General features: G+C 37.9%; 1 protein-coding gene and 1 long non-coding RNA gene across 10 annotated transcripts in view; one reads left to right on the forward strand and one right to left on the reverse strand.

Annotated features, from left to right (window-relative positions):
• LOC122534628 overlaps positions 1 to 27,984 on the forward strand; it is a 95,253-nt gene that overhangs the window by 4,679 nt on the left and 62,590 nt on the right. The window lies entirely within an intron of this gene.
• Positions 12,746 to 27,780, reverse strand: LOC122534629. Its single transcript, XR_006307946.1, has 3 exons — positions 27,712 to 27,780; positions 15,454 to 15,457; positions 12,746 to 12,756 (listed from the first exon to the last, which is right to left on the reverse strand). It is a non-coding gene; the product is annotated as an uncharacterized LOC122534629 (long non-coding RNA).

Below are 27,984 nucleotides of genomic sequence, written 5' to 3' on the forward strand. Positions count from 1 at the left end.
ACCGTCCGCGAATCCTCCAACGTAATGCACCCCATCGAAAATGAAGGTTCTATCCATCGGAAACGCGAGAGGAATAAAAGCGGCCGACCCATTTCACCGAGACACCATCTCCGAATAATTACCGCTCTTTGCTGGACGATGACTGTTGTCCTTTGCAGTATGCCTCGAACTTTGAAGAAGTAATCGAATTATTGGCGCTGCACCGTCTGTTGTAACGGCGAATCAATTTGCCCTCGGTAAATCCTTTAATAATTCTCAGGCGACGACGGCCGACGAGTCTTCGCTTCGATCTTCGCTATTTGCACCCGAGGATGGACTCGAGTTTTACGATTTCCATCTGTCATCTGTCTTCTTGCATTTTCTACTCACCTCTCCGAGCGCTTCCCACGCCAAACACCTTTAAAATCCTCTTTCCACCTGTTCCGAGTAAGCACATTATCGGCTTGCAGCTTCGTTACGGCTCGACATTTCCATCTCTCGGAGACGAGCCACGTTTCTCTTTGTTTGTTTGTTTTCCCGACTCGTAGGAAGCCAGACAAACGCGCGATCCTGTATATCTCTTACGCTTCATCATCTTTCAACTCCTTCAGGAGCTTTCGATCTTCTGTTTTTCCATTGAGTTTTCGTTTCATCCATCTTTATGGATCGAGAATCTTTGGAGTATTTCAGCGATTTCTTTCGCTCGTTATTCGATGGTGAACGAGCTCGTAGATTTCGAGAGAATATAATTGATAACCACGTTGAAGATTTGACGGATAGATTTTGAAAGACTTTGTTCCTCATCGGGCAACTACTAGCAAATATCCGTGTTGTACGTTCGAGTATTCGACTCGTTATAAAGGGGATAGTCGAACCTTCACAGTGTCCGAGACTGGATATTATGCATGGTAAACCATTGTTTAAGATTAAGCAGTTCTATTTAACAACTATGTTCCACTTTTAAATGGGCATTATATACATCGCGATTTCAGCAAGCTCATTTGTATTAAATACAATCTCGACTACTTGTTTGCTTCACACTACAAATCACTGAAGTCAAAAATACTAGTGCCCATTCATGGTGGTTGACACCCTTCACGGCACTGATTTTCACGCGCTTGCAATTATCCAGTTCCTGGGGCATCTCGACGCGGTCACATTTTTTTCCCGTGACACCTAACGTCGACGCCGACGTTTTCATCGCGGCTGAACGCTGCCAGCAACGTTGAGCATTTCAATAAAGGAGGAAAGGCGAATCACGGCGTACAAAGAGGTCGTGTAGCGTCAACTTATCCCCCGTCATCGTAATAACGCATTTATGATGAAACCACGTAACATGACAAAGCCGGACAAAAATAATATAGAGACTTTGTTCGTGAGATTTTCGCAGGCCATCGGATCAATTGTTGATTTTGAAGATCTATGAAAAAAATATAGTGACTTGGCAACGAGTATTTCTCAGGATCGTTACCAATCACGTTAGCAAAAGATTACGCGGCTGAGGAACCAGATGGGGGGCATGGCGATCATTGAGTTTACAAATTTAATATCAGCTAGAGGAAAAGCTTGATGAACTCGGTTATCAGCGTCGACCGGGTTAAAACCCCCTGAGAGCCACGCGCGACGTATAAGTTGCTGTTCCCTCGACCAACGCTGAAGTTTATTAAAGTCACTATATCCGGTGGACAATTTGCAGTACTAATTGGCAATAAATATCATGGCGTGGCGCCGCGAATCACGCCGTTACAGCCAAGATACCGGATCGCGAGCTCTCGCGTGCAGAATTTTGGATGCCAAATCGAAATTCGTGTATAGACGATTCGACGAATTGATAGGTTTCGCGTTAGCCAAGAGTTACATGTTTACTAGCAAGTCACGCTGCAGTATAATATTTTAAAAAGTAATACACAAATTGGTAGAACGATTGATGCGAGAACGAGAATTAGAGAAACGTCGTTAGTTTACAACGCGATGGTACACAAAAGTATAAGGCTAAATCGGAAAGTGATAGCTCGCTTTTTTTTTTTTTTTTTTTTTTAAAGACTTATTAAATCTTAAATACAATCGTTATCTACAATATATATTTATTTGTAAAAGTAGATAAATTTATGAATTTATAATTTAAATCTCATCCGGATTTAAATACATATTTTGAAAGTTTTAGTATATTATTCAACTTTAAGCTTGCCTTATCCATATTAAATATATTTTTCGATTTGTATAAAAGATTTTTTCTCGTAAGGTTTGCCCTAACAATTGAAAATATGAGTCAACTTTTATCCTATTCATACCCTGTGCTCGAGACAAAGAAATACTTTCTAATTTTTGAATGAGATCCGAGGTTTGGTGTTTTAAAAACATATTTTGCCAATCATATTTGCTGCTGATCCTATTTTCTTTTTAAATTTATGATTTATCCATCAAATTTTCAGTCAAATTAAATTCCATAAATCTTACGCATTCACGTATTAACGCGAAACCGTACTTTAGCAATTTTTTGATATAAATTTTAAGTTTTTCTTCATTATCCATATCTAGCAACGAAAGTGGCCCTAAAGTTTTGTTTGAATAATCATTATTTTTCATCCTCTTAGCAGTCGGAAGACTAAAAACTCTACTACATTCACATCCATTTTGCCATTTTGAACTTTGTTTACAATCTCCTCTTTGTTTATAATTCTCTATTGTTTGTGAACTTTGTTTACAATTTCCTCTTTGTTTATAATCCTCTATTGTTAGATTTTCTTTTATATTCAGTTGGCATGATTCTCTAGAAAAATATTTACTAACTATTACATACAATTTCATGACTGGTCGACTCTCCTCTAAAAAACTAGGCTATCTAATTTGATAATCCTGAAAATGATAATTTATTTCTTTCAATGATACGATAGAATCATTACATTGTAGAAATGTAACCATGACTTCTAAACACTTTATTAATAGACTGTATTTAAGAAAAAAATCATTACTTTTTAAAAAAAGGTTAGTAAATTATAATTTGAAGGATAAATAGAAAATTTTTAAGACTATTTAAGACTATTTATAGACACATTATACATAACTTCTCATTTCTCACATAAAACCAACAAAAAGAACGATTAATATATATCTTGTGATCAAGATATAATATACCATTAAAAAAAAAATCTGAAAATTGACATTTGATGATCTATATAATGAGATCAAGTCATCTCAGCCAATAGGACCATCTTACCTGGACTTATTTACCCTTGTTGATGTTTCACCGACATTCAGAATGCCAACAACACATTACAACATGATCCTTCGCTAATCAAAATGTAAAAAACGATTACTATTGAGCATAGTCTGTCGACCGCGAAGCATAGAACGTGCGAAAAGTGACTAAGCTTGTACACAAGCGTGACGGACATTGTTATATATGTATCTCAAATATTTGATATCCGTTAATCCTGTCTCTGGTTGCACGATGAGTTTCCGACAATGGGATAAGAAGACGAATATCCGAAATTCCGAAACAGAGAGACCGACAATTCCCGTATGAAAATATTATCGGGCACCGATATTTTCGTATAGATTCGGTAGTCGCAACGAAACTGCAGCAACATGGACGATTAATAAGTAAGTCTGGTCTGTCTGTTTAAGTCATCAACTTAAGCTTCAACTTTTGAAAAAAATTGTCGAGTATTTAACTCGCAAGTTAGATTATGTATCGAGAATTGAACGTTGGAAACACAGTAGCGATTTTAACAATCGATAAAAAAAAGGTACTGCTTCATCGAATTCGAGCACGCTTTATAATGTAAAGGGAATAGATTTGCACTCGAAATGGGATCGCAAGAGGATTAAAGGAATTAGAGACTGAATGATATATGAGCGTTTATAACACGAACTACGCAGGAATCGATTAGCGCCAGTCTAAAGTAAATGATCACGCATCAAGATTCGTCATTCGTCGAACAAATTAACAACAGAGTATAAAATGTGGCAACGAAACACGGAATTTAACGCAAAACATTTAAAAAAACACACACATACACGACATTTAAAGTGCAGCCATAGAAATTCGGTTAATTAAATTTACAGTCTCGCCAATATCAATGAAGACAGACTTCGATTAATTGCACACGGAAGCGTTCATCAGTGAAATTGGATTTCGCGCCCGTCCATGGGAACGCGTCGTTTCCACTCGATTTTCTTCTCCTAGCGTGGGCAATAAGCACGACATCGTAGAATCCCGTAGAGCTACTGCTTTCTCCCATTGCCCCTCGCAATTACGCATTTACAATGCTCAAAAAGGGTTGAATTGGGAATACGCCATTCTGTCTTTGAGACTTAAACTCGAGAATCCCTTAAGAGCGGTCGAAACGCGAATCTCTGAACGAGACCGAAAGATGAGAAATGTAATATTACTACGTAATAGTCGTTTGTTTCTGGAAACGACAGTTCGATTTAATATACAAAGCGGAGATGACAATACATTTGCCCCTTCTTATTGCTCGCGTAATGTTTTTGTTCATTGTATCCGTTGGAGAAAAATATAACACGGGAAACTTTTTTTCACTTGCAAGTTGTAAAAATCGTAGAGATGGAAGATAATGATCTTGTTACGAAGCAGTGGAGCGTGCACTTGTCTGAACTCTTAAACAGCTTATAACTTTTCTTGCTCGATACAAATCACGCGGTGATGTATTTGCCAAGTTGGGGAACGATCGAGCGTGATTACGCAAGATAATCTTGTGGAGGGAATATGATCGAGCGAAAGGAATACAAAGGAAGAAAGCTCAGAAGACTGAAACAAGTGGACGGTGCTCACGGGTCTGGCGACTATTTGAAGCGTATAAACGGACCTCGAGGAGAGTATAGACGCACTGGCTGTCAGGTTATTTCAAAGAAATAGGGAACACGGGCGGAGCTGCGGCCTTTGCAGCTCTCGAGACGGCTCTATGAGAGCGGCGAAAGTGGATTTTCGCACGGGCAGACACTCTGAAAAATGGGCCACTCGTAAACATCCTCCATAGTGTTATTAAATCGCTTTGCCACTACGAAAAATCGTCAATCGATCAAGTTATTCTTGAATAACTTATATTAATTCATAATTGTAAAAATTGGAGGAAAGCAGTAAGCTTTTAAAATACTTTTTAAAAAATAATTTTTATTATTTAAATTTTAAAATTTGTTGCTCGTTTTCTTGCACATTTCGAGAAATATATGGTGTATTAAATTGATGAGCAAAGCGACGTTATCAAAACCGACGGCGTTATCAAAACTATCGAAGAGCGATAGAATTTATTAAGATACACAGAGGATATCTGTGAAATCGGTGGAAAATATCGGGCAGCGAGGACGTTTCCGGCGACGCAGCAGTCCACTTCCTGGAAGTTTCCGGTTACAGCGGCGGACTCGAAAACGCTTGGCGAGTACTTCTGTTCACGTTTTATTGTTGCGACGCACGAACGAGCCTCCAACGAAGCGTATCATCGAGCGTAGCCATTGACGACCCTTCTCCGTAGCCAGGAAAATACATATTTTCGCGGAACTTGGTTTGCGACAACAGCTGTGATTCTCGAAACCAACGGAATCGTCGTGTTTTTTTTTTTTTTTTCTTTTTTTTAAGCAACTCGACGAGCTCGATGAAATTTCGCTCAATTTTTCTAAACGTTTTTTCTCACTGTCAAACATTTGCAATCGTTGAGTTCTTTCTCGTGTAAGCCGATTGAACTATCGAAGTAACAAAGAAATGGATAACTCGCGGACACGGCACGCGACAAAAATCATCGAATCATTCCCCCCTGCGTTTAAACAAAGCGGTTCGTTTGCAATTTTTATAGAAACAGTCCGGTGTGGGTGGCATTCAGAGGCAACGTCGAATTATTGGCCTTTTTCTAGTTCTCGCCAGCGACGATCTTTCAGGGAGACAAACTGGTCGTGAGATCGAGCGATTTAGATTCCTGTCGATAGCGCCACTAACGAAATACCACCCTTCCCCATGGATTTGATATTGGCGCGTGGAATTGCCATTCTATTGCTTCGTGAAATGTTCATTACTTCGTTCGGTAAATGTTGTCGAATTATTTTGTGTCCCTGCTTGTTATGCATTATTCGCTATTTTCGTTTGACAATCAATTGGAGTCTCTCGGGAAATGTAACTCTTTGGGGTTTCGATATGCCGATGGAAACTTGAGTAAACGGTATTTACCACTGGAAAAAATTTATAAATTTATTTCTCGTTGCTCGAGATTGACGCAATATCGGTACAAGATCGACATCAGAGGTAGAAGTTCCATTTCTATATCGAGTATATTATTCGACCGCCAACGAAATTCCATGCACGCGAGAAGTATCGAGTATTTCTGTTTTTCGATTCGACACAACGATGGCGATTAATTTGTTCAGTGGATTGAGAGCAACGTAAGGGTTTCATTGATTATCGGGAATAACTGCATTATTGCATTCCTGCGAACCGCGTTAACGGCGCGAACGCAACGGTACGATTCTACACGGCAAATGAAACTCGATTCTTTTGATACAATGCAATTATCTGAATTGTTTCTATCAGAGCGCTGGATTTTATGCCAGATATGCAGAAAACCAAATAATCTTCTAAAAGCCGTAAAATGACGTTGTAGAATGACTTGTTGACTTGTTTCGACAGCATAATAAAAATGATCAGTCGACAAGCGTCAGTGTTACTGTCAGCAGACAAGATATAAAGAATATTATAATTATTACGAGAATTTTTTACTTTCTCGAAGAAGATTCATCTGGACTTTTCTTTTCAGAAATAATAATTCAATAATGACAAGATGAAAAGGAAAATTTTAATTCTGTCATATTGCGAGATTATCGCCGTGGTATATCGTGCATCGTCATAAACTGAAATTCTCAGACAACTCGATGGCACATTCGCCGGAGCCCAAACGAGCATTTCTAATCTCTTGCTTACCCAGTGCAGTCAGAAACTCCAGGGTAATTGTCACAAGGGATTAGGCCTGTCCCTTAATTACATTTCGATGAACCAGTCGGACGTACGTGCAGTCAGAATACCAGATCTGTGAACAAAAGGTACCTTTGATAGAAACCATTAATGGAATTCGATCCTACTTTCGCCTTATTCGACGATCGTTTTAAAGTCACGATGAATACGCAGGGCAGTCGGCAGAGCGTAATTATCGAATAACCGGCGTCTCGTACTGCACGATCTCCGCGTTCAACGGACTGCGAAGCGCCCTCGGCAAAATTGAACCGTCTTAAAATACACTATGTGTTACAAATCCGGTGTGTTCCCAAGACGAGTGCGACCGAAGGGCTTCGCTATTTGGCCACGAGCTGCGACGGGTATATACGCACCGAAACGGCTCGTACGCGAATTAATGATATTAATACATCAACCTACATTCACTGGTGCAGTGCTCGCGCGGCAAAGCGAGATACGAAGGTTACGGGATGCTGGGCGTTTTGTTAATAAACTGCTCGACGACGCGCGAGTTTCCCTCGAATTGACCCAATTCCACGGAATTTTTGGCAGCCAATTCCAAAGCTCGTGCATCCTCTTGTTGTAAAGAAGAAGCGCAAGAACATGATATCGGTAACGATAACGTTTTAACCATCAAAAACGGACTTTTACGCTGAATATTTCTCTCTCGCAGTTTTTTATTTTTACTAGAATCTAGAGGCGAGAGAGAACGAAACAGCGTTCAGAGACCGTCGATCACTCGCGCCAAATCGATCGTATTTGCATGGAAATAGCTGGCACGTCCAGCTGCGTCTTCTTGGAAAGCCGGAGACTCGATTTCAATCTTCGTGGCGCGATTGTCCGGTTGCTCGAACGAAAATTAGTATAGCACGCTGGAGATAACGTGGGAAAAATCCCAATCGGTTCTCTTTGATTGTAACTGAAGAGAAAGGGAAGGGATAAATATCAAATCCAATGGAAATTGGAAAGTAAATAAAGTGGTACCCATCCTCGGTAATCTATGGGTCTCGGCGAAACGGGGCAAAGGTCGTGAGGTTTTCTAAAGCTACAAAAGCGAACGTTGATCGATCGTGAGCCATGTAAATTACACCGAGCGTCGTCCGATTTGCTGGCTCCGCACAATCCCTTTTCTCCCTTTCGTCCGTTCACGTGCGTATCTGTTCGTTTTCTGTTCGAGCGAATAAACTGTGGGCGTCCCCGTTTCAAACTGTGGCCCTTGGTTGAAAATGGAAAGTTAATGTGAAGTTCGTCGAAGAGAGGATTTCCCTGCCAGTGACTAAATGCCTATTCGAATCGAAACTATATCGTACACATTGCCATAGATTCTTGTTTCACGAATATCGTATTCTCTCGGAGATTGAATGAAACTAAAGCATCGTCTGTACCTCGCTACGTAAACTTGTTGTGTCCACACATGCGCAAACATCGTTAGGGAAGAGGAAAAGAAAAAACAAGGGTAAAAGGAAAGCAACGAATTCTAAATTTGAATTTGTTTATCTGCTGGCCACTGGGTTTCTCATGGAAAAATCCGACCGGCTACGGTGAATTCGTTAAATCATGCCGTTCTTTGCTAGCCTGGTTCACCAACGCCGTACCGGCGAGAGAAAAGCAACTCGCTGACAAATTTCGAATGCCAGTTGCGAGACGTAAGTCTCTCGCTACGGAGCAAACATTCGCGCCAACATAATTCCGGGAAAGGAAAGGCGAATGTTGAAGTTAAGCGGAGAACTGGAGCATGGGCTGGAAGATAATAAGAGAAACGGCCGAGGAAAATAACGGAAGGAGCAGTACGGAAGCGCGAGAAAGGAAGTTGCAGCGAACAGAGAGAAAAATATTCGGACCAGATCCTCTGTGGTTACCAGACCGAATCGACCGCATTCAGAGAATATAGTAATCAGGTATCTTACGAAAAAACTGGATAAATTCTAACGATTCGATTAAACTGTAGTTTCAACCTTTATTAGTAGCAAGTGCAATTTTTCAATTCGGTCGCAAGAGTAACTAATTAATAACGCGATGTTGAAGTTTGCGAAACTAAAGTCTCCAGCGTACGTAAGTCGAGTAAATATTTGCGACCCGCTGTTGCGTTTTCGTTGCATTTCTTATTGGCTTTCTTATCTCGTAAAACGAAAGTTGGCAAGAGTTGTATGTTCAGTTCTGTATGTGCATGAAAAAAACTTCCGTCGTTTCTTCTTTGTTGTGTGGCATGTACGAACGATTGAATAGTGAAACCTTTTCACGTTAAACGTTCGAAAAAAAAAAAAAAAAAAAAAGAAAAAACGTAGTTAACGTGATCGAGTTTCGATTGGTCACACCTTCCGGCGTTGTTCCATATTGTCAGAAGCGAAATTCATCTTCGCGGATGAACAGTACTGGTGAAATAACGAGCGGAACGTGAAAATCCGGCGAGAACTTGGTCCATTACCATCGGGAAACGTTTCGCGGCGTGTCGTTTCGACCAGGCTCGTTTGTCAACGCAAACTTTTGACGATTTGGTCATTTGTGTGTATGTATACGATCGGGATTTATCCAAGGTAGAAAGTAAAGAATCGGGAAGAAAAATGGAAGCAAATTAGAGTGAAAAAAAAAAAAACTGGCCACAGTGAACGAAAATATTGAAAGGACGAAATGAGAAGGAACAAGAACGGAATGATGATCCAAGTCAACATAGTTCGTCGCATAATTAGTGATACAGAAAATTTGCGGCTTTGACTGACTTGCAAAAATGTACTGCAAATAGACACGATAAATGAAAAATGTTAATTTCTGTTTCTTTGATCGTAAATTGGTATTTGTGGTCAAATAGGTCCAACTTCCCCAGTAATTAAACAAATTGATAAAAGAATGTGCGATCGTTAATTCCCGACAGCAGCAAACAGCTAATATCGGTAAATATCGCGCTGCAAAGCTTGTAAACATTCGAGTTGATTGCAGGAAAATTTCGCCATCGGTGTAGCTTTCATTCAAAATAATGTTTAATGAGTTCCAGTGGTAATGGTTTCCAGACCAACTACCCTCATCGCTGAGAATGTGGTTTATTAAGCAATGACAATTTCACCTAATAAGGACAAGAAACTTTGTGGATACGAAGAGCGAAATTTGGATAGGCCAAGTGGATTTAAACTTTGCTTAATTTCGGCTAAATGTTCAAGAAATTATGTGTCCATACTAATTTTATCTGTGAAAAAGGACCAATCGCTCTATGACCAATTCGAAACTTCGTAAATATGGGCGAGGAACTACAAAATGAACAGTTGCAATTTTTGGGATAATTAACGTTTCTGGCAAAAAAACTACTTTATGTTTTCATAATTCAACTGCAGTCGGAAATCTAATCATTATTTCGCATCTATACGAGCTACTCTATTACCAAAGAGTAATAAAACATATGTTGGTTTCCATACTGTAATTAACGGGAATTGGAAATATAACAATCATATATATAATTATTATAATTATAATAATCAATATAACTCATAATAACAATAATATAAAATAACAATAACATATAATAGTAATAATATGAACGTAATAATAATAAATAATATAATAATAAATATAAAAGTCAAAGTTTCTCCGAAGATTATAAAACGTTGTTGCACATCAAATATGTTCAGTCAGCCATTGAATTTTTGCTAATACTTCATAATGATCTGTGGACCGGGTAATAGTACTCATTAACACATAACGATTTATAATCACGTTTCAGGGAAATTCACGGCTATATACAGATATCGATCGACAGGGTCGACATTTTCTCTGCGCTCTCAGTCGAACACGGCTGCCGCGCAGTTCCCTGTTCGCGGGAATTTATGATCCGCCGATAAAAGGGTCAAACAAAAACGCCCTGGTGGACGTTTACTGGTTCACGAACAACGAATCGTTATTACGAGCAGCACATAATTAAATTTTCATAGTCCGCATGCGGCGTAGCGTGAAGCAGTTGTTCGCTTGGCGCCATGCCTTCCTCTTTCACCTCTGCTTCTTACGCTTTCGCGTAATCCATGCACGTGATTTTCTGGCAAAAATGACAAAGACTCGAGGAACAAGAAATAAAAGCGAGATTTTTTCGGCGATATGAACGGCGCATTTTCCAGCGATATCGTTAACTACGAACAACATGAACAAAAGTACAATGAGTCGTATGGCGATAGATCAAAGAAAATTAAAACATGTTTACGTAGTTCGTCGGAAAAGATAATGAGCTGGATGAGTACGAAAACGGGAATTGCTTAATTTCATTACAGTTCAAAGTGATATTATTTTTCCAGACGGAGCGCGTAAAATATGTACATGAAAACTTATGATTGTGCTCACCTCCATAAAATTTGAAGAAATTTCTCTCGTGACATTCTGGCTAATTAGTCACCGCTCGTTTCGTTTTCAGAGTCACCGTCCTCTGAATTGCTTCGGTCAGTGCTATTTTAACGACACAACGTAACAAGACTTGTCGTCTAACGAGAGATAACGTGTCAAAGATTCCCTTGTTCTGTTCTTTACGTCATTAGCTACACTATCGATTCAAACGGTTCTCTCGTCAAAATCCATGACGAATTGCATTACACAATGTGTTTCGGCCACGTGTCAAACGATGCACAATGATATTGAAGCATGGCGAAATAGTAGAGTTGTTACTACGTCCTTTGGTTTTGGTTGATTGGTTCGATTCATTTACTCCTTGAATTTCACTGCTTGCAATTGACGGTTGACAGCTTCATACATAAAACGTGGCCTGCAAGCGCTACACGTAGGTACGCCGAAAGCATTATTCGTTGAAAAATTCAATATCAGTGCGTCAACGTACGTGTCATCTGTTGATTCGTATGCAGCGATGTGTCTGATCAAACGTGGTCCTATTTCACTTGTCGCCCTCACTCAGATGCGGCTATCGTTCGTGCATCTATTGTTTTACATTTCAGCTATTCAAATCTTCATATACAAGGAAGATTTTCATTCATTATAACGAAACGTTCCATCAAACATTTGATTGCCGTCTTGTTGCCAGACAGTTCTGCCATGTTTCCTTCTGATTAAATGCTGTTTGCTGCTTTACTTTTATCTTTCGCAATTTCAAACGCTTTACTACTTTTTCGCGAGCAGGTGCTTTACCATTACCTTTACTACACAACGTTTCGGTTGCTGATCTCTCTATACGCTCTTTTATAGTCACATGCTCGATTAACGCTCGTACGGTCAAATATTTCATCGCTTCTTTCACTTTTACGGGCCAGTCTTTCATTGGTCCATACACTTTACAGTTTTCTTCTTGCCAGGATTTCCACGTTTAACTTATGTTCACTGCTACATTCATATTTACACAAGGGTCTAAAGCAAACGAATAACAGGAATAACGTAGAGAGTTATTGTAAACAAAAACAAAAGTTGGGAGGGGGATGCGGGAGGAAAGTATGGAATGACGACACAAAGGGTGTTACAGGCGAGCGCGTAATCGGATTACCCTCATAATCAAGAATCAAGCATCGATCGATCCCCCCCCCCCCCCAATTGGGTACTTCCACTCGACAGGACGAAGCTTTCGGGAAGCAACGACGCGGCGATGCGCGCCTCTCGAAATCCCCTTGAGCAACTTGGCGTACGTGAGCGGGATAAAGGATTAGCTTCGTTTAGGGCACACGAGTCGCGGCGCGCCGCCCGTGAAATCTTATTAGTCGAAAAACGCGGCCCGTATAAAAAGATCCAAGATAAGTCGCGATTCGTTCAAGGTAAAACGCGATGGCTACGGTCGCGGCGATGCGCGATCGCCATTGCTATCTCGAAGCCTCGCCCCCGTTTATCTTCCTCTCTCTCTTTCTCTCTCTCTCTCTCTCTCTCTCTCTGTCTTTCTTAAGATGGAATAATCTTGGAGATTAAGGCGAGTGAGAAAATTACACCGTGTGATGTTAGATACACGTGTATATTTTCGATTCGCGCAGCACGTAAGTTGCCGCGCGCTCTAATCTGAATCTGCTGAACGTTTGTCGGAGACATGCTGCTCTGTCGCCAGCTTATTTCACTCGAACCGCTATTACTTTCCTTCATTTTCGAGGCAGGTATTTCTTTCTGTGTTTTTCTTTGTCCCTTTCATATTTTTTTTTTTTTTTTTTGAATATTTCCGTTCTCACCAAGGGAACATCGACAAGATGAAATTCAAAGACGGAGGCAAGCAGCTTAATTGGCAAAGCAGATTGCTGCGAGGTGGAAAGTTCTTAATAGACTCCGCGAATCTGTGCGCTGCACTGTTGACTTGTAACTTTTTATGCTGGTACGACGGATTCCGGAATTCCGGCCTCGGTTATTTGCCAGAGACATTTAAGAAAGTCTTTAATCTTCTTAACAAAGTCATTTGGAACGTGACTGGTTGAGAACTCTAAAATGCTCGTATGCGATTTAACTTTGATATAACGGAATTAATTAAAATCGCGGTATCGCGTCGAATGCACGGATAATTAAAAACGATTGGAAAATCGTAAACTGTTGGCTGTCTGGTAAACACTGTCGATAAAACGATGCCGATGCGACGTTCAGCGCAACTAATGACGCATTCAACCAAATAGAAAACGGATGGACATGCGACATTCATGTTCGTCCAACGAGTCGCGAATAAACACCGACCGTCACAATATTGGTCCGCAGGAATATCGTCAAGCGCGTATCTACATCCACTGGCCAGCCAGATCGGAAATCGGCTGAATCTAAATTATGGACAGACATGCGTCGTAACGCTGCCTCGAGCGTTGTCGCCGATTGTACGTGTCACTTCCGGTTAGCCGAAGAAATTTTGTACGTATTCTGAGGCAGAGGATTGAAGAGGGTTTGCAATGTGAATATCGGACGTGGAAAGAACGTGGAGAAATTTTCTCTGAAATTAAATATTCTTCGTCCGATTAATCGAAAAATTCTCCCGTGTGCGCGTGGCATGCCTGTACGTGACGAGTACGTTTAAAAACGATAACCTTCTCGCCAGAGTGTTCCAGAAAATTGAAGACTCGATTTTTAAGACGAGCAAAAGATGTATACGAAATTACCAAGTTCCAAATGAAATTTTAAACAAGAAGCAGGAAAGTTGTCTAATGCGAAATGTTTTGCCAGACTGATCACAGATTATGAGTAAACGGCAGGGCACGCGGTAGGAAAGAAGGCAAACAAATTGAACGAAAGCATCTTGCTGGAACGATGCCCGAGAGAATCGCGGCGAAACAGTAAGCAGGCGAACTCTTTATTTGCACGTGGGAACACGAGGCGGATCTGAATGAAAGCCGCAAGATAACCGCAGCATCTGGTACGAGGCTGTTGCAATAGTTTCGAGTGGATCAGCGTCAGTTCGACGTAACAACTTTTAATTTGTTTACACACGAACGAGAGAGAACGACCCCGCCGTACTCCGTTATCGAGGGACTGATAATAGAGAAGTTGAGGAACGGTACTGGGTCCAGTCGATGGTCGAACCAACTAGTTAGTAGGAAATTTTTGACGCCAAGTCTCGTTGAAGTTTCTTCACTAGAAAATAACGAAGTTGCCATGGACAGGAGCGAAACTGTTCGAAACTTGCAGTGGATAGGATCGACAAGCTACTTGGCCGTCTGCCGAGTGTTTCGGTTTAAGCATGGAATTAAACAAGTAGAAAATTGAGATGGAGGAAGAATCATCGTCACGTCGTCCGTGACGCGAAGGTATCTCGCTGACAGGGACGAGAGCGTGTCAGACGTTATCCGCAAACATCCTTTCCGCTCTCGACCTTAAAGTCCTTTCTATTCGCTCCAATTCGAGCAAGTAGGTTAGTCAGATAAGTCCGGACGCCTACGTGGCACGATGAAACACGATGTGGACGTTAGAATAGAGGCGTCTTGCCTGCTCTATCTCGGATATAACCTTTCAGCGGTGAATACCGTTCTAATCTGTTGTAAACACGGACGTGGTTCACTGTCGAGCGAAAACGTCCGCGTCATTCTCTGTCGTTTCAACACGGAAGAAGACGAAAATTTGCTAAATGCCATCCAGCACCATTCGACCGGATTAGTCAACGCAACGCTATAAATACCAGTCCGCAAACGTCGGTCGTTTTAAACGCGACGCGTTTATTCTCTTTCCGTGTTCCTCGCGCTATCGTCCAGCTTTAGACGATCTACCACCTAGCTTACACGACGCGAATGGAACATGAAATCAAGGCCCACGACGAGCGGAAGGTAACGTCGAATGCTCACGCGCGAAAGCTGTTGAGACGTGTAAAATAATTTCCACAGACCCTGCGACAGTGTCAACCGTTTACAGAGACCCGCGTATTTTTGGCCGCCGAAAATTCTCACTAGAAGATATTACCGCGTAGATGGGAAGTTACGTAGTGAAGTGAAATTGTGTGACGTCGAGGAAATTTCTCGCTATCTGGCTTAGGTCGTGAACACGGACAAAAGGATTTTTGTTTCGTGGCATATGCGGAAATGAACTGCCATTCTGTTCTTTTTGCGTTGTACGCTATGTGACGTTTGAAAATTTCTACTTTTCTCTTCGTACAATTTTACGACACTTTAATCTGCCCCCGACATTTGGCGACGCTCAGTTCTCGTTTAACTCGAAACCACTTTATACTGGATAGGGTGTAAAATTTACACCTATTACATTCAATCAACACGGCAATGGAACATCTAGGGCTCAAACTACGTGACCTAGTTCCCCATGCAACGTAACGTATGCATCTCCAATAAACTACCATTAAGATAACTTTTAGCCTATCTAATGCCAAAATGATATTTCGATATGAACGAAAAATATACGTCAAGTGCTATTAAGGATAATGATTGCACGACTTATAGAAACGATTGCAACTAATCGGTAAAACGTGAATGTTTTGGCCAAATAAACACCGTTTAAGATGCATAACCGAACACACATATGGATCTTTAACGTTAATAATTTTATCGAGTATAGAGCATGCAAAAAAGAAAACAAAATATATACTGTTTTGTAGAATGTTTTGTTTTTTCAAAAAATATTTTGTGACCTATTATCATCACTATTCTGGCAAATATAAATTGTTTTCGTGGAGTCATATTTGCACTAAAATTAATTTAAATGAAAAATTGTCCGCGCCTTAAACTGTTATAACTTTGTTAAAAAAAAATCATACAACGATATTAGTCTCAATTTAAAATGTAAAGCTTCGGTTTTCTACTACTTACTAAAGTCGTTTTTTATTTTTCAAGATATTTTAATATCATGTAACAAACGGAAAAGTGTTTTTTTCTTTTAGAAAATTGTAAAAATTCACACACAATGTAAAAACATTGGAAAATTTTATTTATGACTAAATCCGTTATGGTCTTTTCCATTTACAACAAAACGTTAAAATTTGCGACGATTCTTTTTTCATTTTTTCATTTTCTCTTGAACTTTGAACATTAGAGTTAAACAAAATTTAAAAAATCCCAACGTTTCATCATCCAATCTTAACGTTCAAAGTTCAATAAAATTGCAAAAAAAATTCGTGCAGCAAATTTTAAGGGTCGTTGTAGAGAGAAAGTTTCAATTTTCATAACCATCCAGTGGACTAAATTATGAAAAAAATTATTAATATCTTTAAATGTTTGAATTTTTACAATTTTTGAGAATAAGAATACTCTTACTTTTTTACCCGCTACATAATGTAAAAATATTTTTAGAAGAAACGAACTCAAAACAATCGAAACAATAGAAGCTTTGAGAAGATGATTCTCGTATTGATTTTCTTTTACGAAGTTATAACAGTTTAAAGTATCGATAATTTTTCCTTATTATGTGTTCAGTTATACTCCTTATTGTAACAGGAATACAGTTTCTCATCTAAATAGCTTGCAGTTAAATAGCTTCTCTTCTACGATCATTTGTACAAATCAGTAAAATCAGCAATTGTTGGACGAGCGATGCATCTCTTCTGGCGATGCATCGCCATTTCCGACTATTAAATTCGTTTTCTCCAGTGGCGCTTCAGGAGATCACATCGACAAACGGTCGGTGGTAGAATTTTCTCGACAGGCTTCAACGATTTTAATATTTCCCCGCTGCGGAAGGTATCTGGAAGCAGCGCTAACGCGAGTCACGTTCGCTGCCGATTAAAATCGAAACGGAACGGTGTGCAGCTCGATTGTCGACGCTCTACGGTGCTTCGTTTTCCAGCAGCGTACGCGTCTCGTGGCTGATTCTCGTTTCGTGACGCGCAAAAAATCGCACCCCATTAGCGATCGTCTCTTGTTCCTACGGATGACCATCGAATTATCGGGATCCCTCTTCACAACCTGTCCGAGGCTGTACGTTTCATTAAATCCAACACGCGCTTTCTCGCATTCCGTTTGTTTGCCACAACGGAATTCCATTCAGTTCAATTCACGTCAAACGAACGCCACTTTCTTCCTCCATTTTTTATTGTTCGTTTTGCGGACAGAAATTTCGATGTAGGCCTGTCTATGTCACATTAAACTGCTAATTATCAAGAAACACGCATAACCGAATATGAGGTGAAGTCATTTCGATGAAAGAATAGAAAGAAATGCATATGGAATAAATTTTGTTTTTTCATCCAAGACTTAATTTTCAATAAAACCGAATTTTAAAATTCATTACATGCAATTACACCCTCGGACAAAAGGATAGCGCACTCTAAAAAATATTAAATTTCTTTTTACTGAACGAATGATATAAAATCTTTTTTATGTGCATTCTTCCATGGTGCTTTTTATCAACATTAGCTTTTATAAGTGATATAAATTATTAGTAATGTGCTTTTTACAATATATTTTGTGTCATTAAAAAAAAATGATAAAAATATGGTAATACTTGGCTCAAAATAATAGCACATTTTGTGAAGAACAATGGATAGAAACAAAAAAAAGCAAGTTTTGATAATTGTTTAATACTTAGTATGACTTCCTTTGCATTTAGTAACGGCAGCTATTCTTTGAGGCAAAAATTTGTATAGTTTTTTAATGAGTTTTTGGCTTAGTCTTTTCCGTTCCAAAGCAATGCATTGTGTTTCATTCTGATATAAGGCTCTCGGAAAATTTCCTCAATAATTTTCTACTATATTTAAGTTTAAATTGAATCTCTTTTCATCGGCAAATACAATTCCTCTATTTTTTATACATAATTCACGATACATAGTATAAGAAAATATAAAATGTGCTATCTTTTTGTCCTGGGATGTATGGTTAATTTTCATTGTAATACTCCTGTTTATGAATTACATTGCTCAACGAAAAGGATTGTGTTAGTCCTTTAGATATTTAAAATTACCAAAAGTCTAAAAGTTTAATATTAAACGAGAAAAATGCATTCATCTTTAAAAATCTTTAACATTATTTTTTTTGATATGTTTATTCAATATTTAGGCTGAATTTAGTTATCAAAACTTCAGAACAGAGAACCGATAAACTAAGGAAAAAATGTACTTTAGAGATTTTTTCGTTTTTACTCTGTTTTAGAGGAAATAATAAAAAAATAATTTTAATTTTCTCATTCATTCAGTAAATTTATTCATTTCCAATCAATACAAGAGAGTAACTAAGAAATCAAAGTAATGTACCAATTATCACCAGGATGAAACACAATGAAAGTGATCAAAATCCGATGTAATGTGTGTATTGCTGCAAGTGACCTTTGGAACAGTATCTTCGTTAAATAGATGATAATAGATGATGTTATAAGATGATAATATGGATAACAAAATAAATGATAATATCAATAAGTATAAAGAAATAAGCGAAAAAAATAACCTTTTTGTTTTTTTTCGCGATTTTCTCTGAAATGGACAGAAAACGGGCAAATTTCTAATTATATATTTTCTTAATACATCGACTATATTTTTTCTTAATACATCGACTCTCTCATATGCTCCCAAAGTTTTCGGGCCTGTATTGTAATATATTATACTCTAGTTAGTAAATCAAATATTTTGTTATTGATTATAAGATTGTACACAGAACGCCCTCTGGCTGAAAAGTTAAATTGCATGAGCAATCAGTTTTCATTCTGTTATCAAGATAATGAGTTATGTGACAACAAGACAAGCTCTAAGGGTCGAGTCCACAGTATCGATTCTCTCACGCAGTACCTCAAGATTCATCTCCCATTTCTGAATGTTCGTACCACATATGTATTACTACGAACACTCAGTATTACAGTGAAAAAGTAGTTCGTTTTTAAATTCCTTGTAGTTATTGTCACTGTAGAGCAGTATATAAATATACTATATTTGTACTATAAATTAGCACAGCTTTTGCTTTAGCTTTTATCATTTAAAATTTCAGTTAAAAAGTAAAAAATTCATTACGTTAAAATTTTATCTAATTTTGCAATACGTGTATGCGTGATTGCACAATAGAGTGTTGATTATTCGAATTCCAACGTAGCGTCGTTGTTTAAATTTCGCATTGACGTTTCTCATTTGTTTACTGAAATGATGACAGATAATGCTGTGTATTGTTGACTATTATTTGGTTTATGTGGTCGCTTGATTATTTTTGTAAAATATTTTGCAAAAATTGTCGGCTGTAAGCTCTGAGGTTTATACTCTTCATTTTTTTTTTTCTCCACACTGTAAAGTGTCCACCGGAGCCAGAAATGTTAAATTTGCTCTCATCTGTTCCAAAAATCCACCGGTGTTTTTACGTAACTTTGTGCGAACTCGAATCTCTTCTTTCTATTCCTTTCATTCACATAATATTTGTGAATTGCATATAATACGCTAGCGCATTTAAAAACACTCCTGCAATCATCAGATATTAACCCTATTGAACATTTGTGGGATTATCTGGAATGAACAATTCGAAAACATACAATTTTATCCAAAACAGACTTAAAAAATATTTTAATCAACGAATGGAATAATATCACTAATAAAATCACATCTAATTTGGTTAATTTAATACGTAGAAGGCTAGTTGCAATAATAAAATCGAAGAGAAACCCTACTAAATACTAATCACAAGTATTAATTTTACAATTATTTGTTGTTTCTATTATAAATGTTTAAATAAAAAAATAAATGTATAAATTACTTGTACACTTGATAATGACAATAGAACTATATAAATACTTATTACGCGTTCATTTCTGTCATTTCGTTCATTTTTCCTGATATGTATATAAACAATAAGAATATTTTTTTTTTGTTTATATGATATTGTTGTTTTACAGACTTTGAAGAATAGATGTATCATGCTTGTTTAAAAAATATTGTGTAATAAATATTATTATTCAGCATTTTAGTCGTGATTATACGAATACTTGTAACACCATTGTATGTCTAAATTAGATATTAATGTTGTTTATAAATTATATACATTGCATTTCAAATTTCACAGCAATAACTAACTTTGGGCGTAATACCGTACATTCAATAACTAATTCTGGGCTTAATACCTATTCGTAAATTCCTTTTAGGCTTATTCTACTGGGCAAGTTCGGTATGCATGTTCAATTATCCGAACTGTTTGGTTATCTAAATCTTCTTAGTCCCGATTAGTTTGGATGAAGGATTAACGTTCTCTTATATTAATAATTTACTAATATTTATATGACGATATATACAATGATTTGTATTAATATTCAGACACATTGAAATTGTTATAATTTTGTAGAAAGAAAACGAATTCATTTGAAAGCCTGAAGTCTCAGGCATTTTGAAAGAATTTCAGACTTCAAGCTTTAAAATGAATTCAGATTTATTTTTTTTTTTTTTTATAAACGTATAATACTTTAAATATTTAGGGTCTGAATATAAATGAGAGTTATTATACATATATTTTCCGAAATTTCACCACTTTTGTTTAGCCATGTTTAGACATTCATAAAATGATAGGTTAATTAGCGGTAACGTTTCACATTGTTGATCAGATATACTTGATCTTATTCCAGTAAAATATTATTTTGAATGATCGTTATCAAAATATGATCGAATTGAGATTAAAGTAATATTCACAATACAAATTCACATACTCTGTACAATCTAAACAGTGGAATAATATTTGATCAAGTCGAGAGCGGAGCGTGAATGAAGCGAAAATGGATCGATCATTAATAGTAAGTTCCTATTATTTGCTATTACGTTTCTAATTAGCGTATTTACTATACAACAGTTCTATGATTGGTAATGTCTTTTAGATCCAGTAAAAAACTTCATTTTATCTTTTTCCTGCTTTCTCATAAAGAATTTCATGTCCCCTTGTACATGTTATTCGGCCAAATTCTTATAACGAGAGCATTATGTACTGATGTTATTAAGGTACAGCATCGCTATGATTCGGTCTTGTATATTGCACTCAGTTTCTAGTTCAAGATTATAGATTCAATGATGTGGAACTAAATACATTTAAATGACTTGTTTACTGTTTATTGATTAGCATCAGCAGCCTGATCACAACTCAATAGCCTGACTCTGTCTTGGCTAATTGGGCATTGAACTAAAAACTGATTCATTTTTTGGACATGATTGGCGCTTGTCTACTCCCTTACAGTGCACCCTATGTACGCTGTATCCCTAAAGAGGAGTGACGATACCATATGAAGGTGGATGGCCTAACAGAACGGATTTTCCAAAATTCCTCTAGGCCTGGCTATTTTCAACTGTGACCGGATTGTTCCTGGACTTTGCAAGGATCTTCAGAATCTTGATTTCACAAATGCGTCTGCAGAATGTCTTCGTCTGAAGTGCTATTGAAAACTAATTGTGAACTAACTTTGATGTCCATATCTCCAAAGTTTTACTTCGTGGGAAAATCTGTTTAGAACACACACTACACAACACTCGTTTTTTTTCTTCATGTCAAAATGCGTAAATATTTTATCTCTGTTCGATCAATCAATGTGTAGAAAAAACAGGACACGACTCGTATCTCGATTTATGAGCTTTGTTGATGAAGTACACTTTGTAGATGATGATATAAGTTCTTACTGTTGATAAATAACGTTCACATTCTATGCGCGTTGTAAGAGTCAGAGGATTTTATTGGTGATAAAAAGCTAGACTGTTGTTATTAAAGAAAAGCAAGCCGAAGGGGAAATGCGTGGAAGGCAGCAGGCTGGTCGAGAATGTACGATCAAGGTGACGCAGACTCGACCAACTTCTCGAGAACAATACGTGCTATCCAGATGACGCTGATAAAGGAGAAGTTATGCAGAAGCACTTTGTGCCTTGCACTAGAACCAACAAACCATTAGATTTACGTACCTACTAAACTAATCTCAATGAACAACCATCGTCTACGCCAGCCACGTAATTGAACGAACTCGATGGATATCGATGTACTCAAATGAATTAGACTTACGATCGAGTCGTGCTTTTACGAGTTTTTCAGCTATCGGGTAGTTCGTCAGATAGGGAAGGAAGGAACGAAGGCGGCCAATCTCAAGTGAAATAAAGTTAACGTGCCGAGAATATCGCGGCAGAGGCTCGTTGCTGGTAATTTCGCGTGCTGGCTGTGAAATATCGCGAGGCCGGTCTTGTTCGCGCGACGCTTCTCGTAATTAACTTTCCGATTACGCCTCTTGAATTAACGAAGGTCATCTGTATTCGAGCAAAGGGAAAAAATTCACGGCGAGCTATTGAACCGAATCTCTTCCGAAGACTTCCTCGCTCGTGGACTTTGCAAGAAGGCAGAAACCTGGCAGTGAAATAAACAGCTTCCGGCTAATTTCTCGAAATTCGACGCGAATTATAAACGATAAATTATCTCCTTAAATATTTTTCACCAGTCACTGCGTGTTGCCAATTCGACGAAACTTTAGAAAGCAACGAACAGTTGTGAACGAGAAGTGCGATTATTAAAATGAAAACGGAAACGAGCAACACGTAGTATGTATATAATGAAAAGCAGGTATAATGATAGATACAGTAAAAGTTCGTCAAAAATGCCACGAATCATGGACTATGTGATTAAACGAAAGAATAGAGAGAATGACACGGAGACGTATTTTATTAATCACGCTTGAAAACTTTCATGGTAGAAGTAACAAAGGAGCTTTATCGTATCAGACTGAACCGTTAGCATCCCTATTATCATGCGAAAGCTTGTGATATGAAATAACGACTGGACGGACGTGTTATTAAATAACCAAATAACTAAACGTTTTTGTTTTAACAAAGAGAATAGAATTGTCAAGATTTAACGAATGACAAAACGATAAAAAAAGACTTTGTATATTATACTTTCAGCTTCGAAATACCGAACTAGATTTATGACAGTGCGACAAAGAGATTACCGACTTCCTACTATATTCAATCCTAATCTCATAAATCTGGAGTGACGTGTGTAACTAATGCTATTAGCATTAGCTTGTCTACAGCGGATTGTCAAGTTAGGACTTGCATATACATGGGTCGAAAGTTTCTAAATATGCTTTCTAACTGACAGATTTAAAGTAGGAGAAATAACATCGTCATGAGAAAAGACCGCGTCATAATTCGAAGTTTCTCTTTCTCATGTTATCTAATATTATACGTACAATTAAGCGAACAAAATTGAATACGCACGTGGAATTTTAACGTGAATGATATTTTATTGAGTATTTGCATGTAAAATATAGAAAAGGGCAAAATATGTAGTAGAGTGTTTTGTTGATAATTTTGTAGTATAATTGAGCTTTCTAGAAAAAAATTGTCCATCGCAAGTATTGCACAATTGAAATGAAAAATTATCGATACTTTAAACTGTTACAACTTTGAAAAGAGATCATACAACAATCTATTTGGTCTCATTTTAAAGCATGCAACTTCTAGTTTGGTCATCCTGAATTCGTTTTTTCTCCCAAGTAGATGGAAAAGTGTTTCCTTAAAAAAAAATTGTAAAAATTCATACATATGTAACAGCACTACAAAATTTTATTTACGATTAAATCCATCGTGACTTTCAAGATTGGAGTTTTCCCTCTACATCGATCTCTTAAAATTTACTGTAGCATTTTTTTTTCGTCATTTTATAACTTTAAACATTAGAGTTAAATGACAAATATTCAAAAAATCCCAACATTTCGTCATCCAAATCTTAATGTTCAAAGTTTAATAAAATGAAAAAAAAAATCGTACAGCAAAGTTCAAGGAATCGTTATAAAGAGATAATTTCAATTTTTAATACCATGGTAAATCAAGTTACAAAAAAAATATTTTTTAATATTTTTACAGATATTTGATTTTTTACAATTTTTGAGAATGAAAGTATTCTTACTTTCTCACCTGCTACATGAAAAATAAAAGTATCTTAAAAAAAACAAACTTGGAACAGTTAAAGTAGAAGCTTTACACTTGAAAGTGAGATTAACAATAAATAAATTGTTAGATGATTTTCTTTTACAAAGTTTAAAGAATAGTTTAAAATATCGACAATTTTTTGTCGTTGTGTATTCGGTTATACTCTTCATTGTACATATTATAAAATATTATTGCACGTATTATAAAATAGGAAGCTTTGTGTTGAATTTTAATTTCAAATGCGGTCAATAACCTTCTGAATCGATGATCCCTGGACTGCCGGAGCTAGAGGCTAGCCGCAGCGCGCGCAATGACGCAACAACACGAAAGATTGAATCGCGTCTCTTGGGGGACAGTGTTCGCATGCTTTCTCATAATTACTGAAACTGCCATGAACCTCGAGGAGAACGCGTGTTATAAGTACTTGTTCGTTAATTAGCGGCGGGCGGAATACGCTATTTTGGTGCGGAAATGGCAACAAAACTTCGCATATTCTCGCAAGACACGACAGGTTGCATCTCACCGCGGCTATGCATCCGAAACGCGTCGTTTCGAAGCAGGGAACAGCTGTCACTGGGACACGTTGCGACACCTCGTTCTCGCACGAATTCGCTTGATATCCGGGAAAAATTCTGACGAGACGGAACGAGTGGAATGCAAAACGGGCACCGATCGAACGACTGCCGTATGTCTGGCAGGAACGTTTATTGTCTCACGTACGCAACAAATTGTATTTTAATACGCATCAGGTGTTCACACTCTACATCACGATACCACTACTTCTTGATTCCACGATGCAGACCGTCGTAATACAATTTACGATGTGATACGTGCTACGTGATAAGTAAAAGGTTCAATAGCATTGCTCGTGAAACTTGAATGTACAGAATAATTCTGTGTTCAGAGAGAACACATTTTATGGAACTTGAGTCGATAAGCAAAAGTGGGAGTTGTAACGTAGGGTGATAAATTGTCCAAGTTTGTCAGGTCGAGAAATTGCAAGACACGATATTCGAGTATACCTGTGGGAATACTCGCGAATAATCCAAATTGTCTGAGAACTATCCTTTAGGGACTCCTTTCGTCACCTTCATCGTGCATTCAGGACTGGGTAGCATATTTATTCGACTTCGGCTGTAACTCCAGCTCCGACGGAGTGTTTGCTTTCCACTCTCTGCTCTTTGTAGCTACACGCCATTCTTCCACGAACTTGGTTCATAATATATATGTACCTATGTCTCTTTAAAAGACGCTCTATGTGCGAAGGAATGTGAAGAACAAAAGGAGAAAACCAAGAGAAAATGAGACCATTTTCTATTGTTTACCACTCGAAAAGAATAATGGTACCTGGAGGAAGTCGATGACAAGACGCAATCGGTATACGGATTGTAAGCGTATCTCCGTCGATTGTTGAAACTCGCATCGAACACGATAATCAGAGGCGAACGCGACGATAATGGGTCGGCGAGAATGTCACGTGATTGATGGATGAGAACATGCACGTGTTACCTGCTGGCGTGCCATTGTGACGTATCGAAGCTAGGGGTTAGGTTTAATGCACGTGCAACGGAGCCGCGAGGGTAATTAATCGTTAGATGCAGCGTTTTTGCTGTCGGGCAGTGGATCATGCACCGTGCACTGTTGAGAAAGATGTACCACGTGATTGAACGTCGACATCGAGCGTGTCTGTCCGTGAATCAATCGGAAATCCCCACAGAAAATTAGCTGTGAACTTGGAGAAAATAGCGTCGAAGTTTTGCGTGGAAAGATCGCGCTTCTGCAGGAAACAAAGTGGCGAGCGATAGCGAGCAAACCTTCGTAATTCCGTGTTCCAAAGTAAGTGCTAATTTTGTCCAAGTTTTATGCCGTTCGAAATTTTATCGAGTTGACGCGACATTCGGATTAATTTTACTCAGAGTGTCTTTTAATTTTAAAAGCGTTCGCAAGAACTAAGAAATGATCGTAATCCTGACACGGTGGCTCGTGAAGCCGAGCATAAAACAAAAAGGAAATAGTACAACATACGCGTTTTATTTAATAACTCATCTTGTTGCCAGGAACGTGCCATCACGTGTTCTTTCATCGTCTCGATTTACCTGTTATTTTGCACCAGAATACACTCGTAAGAAGCGTTAAACTTTTTGGACTCGATATTTTTGTTCAGTTTCGGAATTGCTGTAGCTGTGTATCACAACATAAAAGATTTTCGATTTTGCAATAATTAACACGAAGTTGCTGCGTACTTCAATATCGCTGCGCTGGTTTACACAGCAATGTTTATTTTAACATTTCGCTGTGTTATTGAAAAGCAAATATGAAATATTAATAATTATCGGCTTTTGGGCAAATTGGTCTTGGTGTCTATAATTTTGTGTCAATTTTGTATCAATTTTGTATAATTTTTTACAATTGTGTTACTAAATTGAATTTTCAAATAATCGAAATAGGCGGACGCGCACAATCCTCGGATGGACACTGGAAAATTCGTTCCATTACCCGCGGATATCGAATTTTTTGTCTTTTACATTCTGCTCGTTGCAGCGAATCGTCTTTTAATTTCCTCTCATCCTCGACCATTCGATTTTTTAGCAGACAAAGCGCAAGGAAATGAGAAATTTAGGAGAAGCTTCCTTGCTTTTTGGGTTCATCGAGGATCAAGGTCTCTTTGCGGCTCTCAAAATCCACCAATTACGTATTCAATCATCCGTATTAGAAATTTCCTATTGTTCCCATAAACGAGACGTCGTAAATACAACGGCACAAGTGTGCTCTCTCTATTGCGCAAGCCAGATTCTGGAACAATCTCGTATTTGCCATTCCTGAGCGTTCAACGATATGTTATAGCGCGCAAGGCCTTGTAAACGATTACAGAACTGTGCTAATTACATATTCCGAATTACCAGTCGTAAAAATAGTTTGCAATATATCGACAATTTTGAAGCCCAGCTTTGTCTTTCCTTTTTTTCATTTGTCACAGAGTAAATTTTATCATGTCTTTTTTTTTTAAGCGAAAGAACAACTTTCTTTGGCTTGTCATTTGCTTTTCTAATGTTCTTGTTTAGTAAAAAAAAAAAAATCAAATGCTTCTTTTTTTTATCGTTTCATATTCATTTTGAAATATCCCCTAATTTTTGTGAGCAGTATATTATGAAAATATTTCTAATTGTAAATATACTCTCATCATAATAGAATATGCAATATTATAAAATTTATCATAAAATTTATAATTAACTATTCACGAAATTGATTAGAATCGAAAGAAAATTTACAGAAAGTTGGTAAGTATCAGCATTAGCTACAAAATGAACTCTGTCTTTGGTATAGATAAGTATATTGTAGGAATTTTGGTTTAAAATTGTTGTTTAATAAAGTTAAAAATAAGAAATTTCATTTAATGATGCTTTGAAAATGATTACACTGTTCTCTCTTAATTGCTATATTTATTCGCTAAACTCGCTACTCTATAGACTCGCAACTCTCTGTATTCTCGTTCTCACGACTCGCAACTCTGTATTCTCACTCTCGCAACTCGCAACTCACTGCATTCTCGCTGATCGCTCGAAACTCTTTGACTCATCTGCACAAAAATTTGTCATTCATACACACATATACACAAACGCATCCATACCCTTAATATCTTGCCTTAAGCCCTCCAGGTCTAACAATACACATTCTCAGGTCCCAGGCCTAACTTTCTCTACAGCACATGACACACACCACTTGAGACATTTGGCGACAATAGTTGGGCACTGGAGAAAGTTCTGAGCCCTTTCCCAGAATTGCCCATCCCACAATATTGATATACTTGTATATATAATCATCATAATATTAATAGCAG

Source organism: Frieseomelitta varia, unplaced genomic scaffold (assembly GCF_011392965.1).
Source record: "Frieseomelitta varia isolate USP_RPSP 00005682 unplaced genomic scaffold, Fvar_1.2 scaffold_62, whole genome shotgun sequence".
In the NCBI taxonomy this organism is placed as follows: Eukaryota; Metazoa; Arthropoda; class Insecta; order Hymenoptera; family Apidae; genus Frieseomelitta; species Frieseomelitta varia.